The sequence below is a fragment of the Mastomys coucha genome, unplaced genomic scaffold (genome assembly GCF_008632895.1).
Source record: "Mastomys coucha isolate ucsf_1 unplaced genomic scaffold, UCSF_Mcou_1 pScaffold1, whole genome shotgun sequence".
In the NCBI taxonomy this organism is placed as follows: domain Eukaryota; kingdom Metazoa; phylum Chordata; class Mammalia; order Rodentia; family Muridae; genus Mastomys; species Mastomys coucha.
The window spans coordinates 12,949,709-12,951,218 of record NW_022196891.1 but is presented as its reverse complement, the minus strand read 5'-3'; positions in this window follow the sequence as shown (position 1 = coordinate 12,951,218).

Sequence of the window (1,510 nt, the reverse complement as noted above, 5' to 3'; positions counted from 1 at the left end):
TTCAGTCTTTGGATCCTGTTTTTTCTCATATTCTCCTACACTCCATAAGCAAATTCACTTACTCCTTCTGGATACAATTGGAATCTCTCCAACTCCTGTTGTCCCAATGTTGCATTCTTTACAATTTTAGTTCCTCTTTCTTCCTCCTTCCCTCCTGTTCTTTGTAATTTATTCTGGAATAAGTACATTAGAATTTCTTAAATGTCCTGTCTGTCACACTCATTCCACCTATAGGGAGATTGTTTATTGTTTGTTTGTTTGTTTGTTTTGTTTGTATGAGACAGTCCTATATGGCTCAGGCTGGACTTCATTTCAATATGACCTTGTGTTAACCTTCTAGGCTCTGTACCAAAGTTATCTGGCAACAACCAGGCATGCCTGATTCATTATAAAAGAAGCTCCTCCTCACTCTCTTACCCTCTTACTCTCTTCACTTCTCTGTCCCTTTTATTCATATTTCCCTCCTACCTCTCTCCATGTGTTCTAGGAAAGCCTCTTCTCTCTCTCTCTCTCTCTCTCTCTCTCTCTCTCTCTCTCTCTCTCTCTCTCTCTCTCTCTCTCTCCTCCTTCCTCAATCTTCTTTCTCATGCCCTAAATAAACTCCAATCCATTCTTTATCTTTTGTATGGCTAGTACCTCAGAGGAAGGGATGTCTTAGTATGGGCCCATAGTGACACCACCTTCCACCTCACCATACCTGGCTCTACCAAACATATTCTGGCTCTTTTTTTTTCTTTTTTATAAGACACAATACCTTGGACCTTTGATTCTTTTGCCTTCCCTTCCTAAGGAATATTAGAATTGTATGTGTGTACCTCCATGTCCTTTTTTTTTTTTTGAGGCTGAGGATCAAACCTGGGGCTTTTGTGCATACTCTAAAGCCCTTTAAGAGCTGATTTATCTCCCCAGCCCATTAAATCACATTAGTAAGTCTGTGTCTGCCAGATGATGCATAAACACAAATCTAAATAAACACTATAGGATGACAAATCTACTCTTTAGCAATATATCCCTGCTCTTTCAAATACAGAGCGATTGTAAATTAACAGTCTTTCAGAGGATGGGAGTATAGGCAAAATAAAATGCAAAGTATGAGTGCTGTGAGTAGAAACTAAGAGGAGGTCAGCAAAGGTATCAGTATCTATGAGATCCTGAAGTCAGGATGATTCAAGAACCTCTTAAACAAATGAGTGAGCTTGCTCGTGCATTTTCGTTCTTAACATGAACTTCGAGATAAGTCAGTAAAGCATAAGAGAGACCTAGACAGTACTTTAAGCTACACTGAAATCAATAAACTGAGAGAGTAGACATTTTGGTTTTTTTCTTGGGTTATGTTGGCTAGGGGATAATGATCTAAGAAATCAAAGTAGGCACTGGGGGATTAATTACTTGACTCCTTATTAAACAAAGAACAACACAGCCAGGCATATTTGTATTCTACACAAAAAGATACAAAATTCTCTCTTTATTAAATATACAACATTTACAGGTAAGTCTTTCTTATGTACAG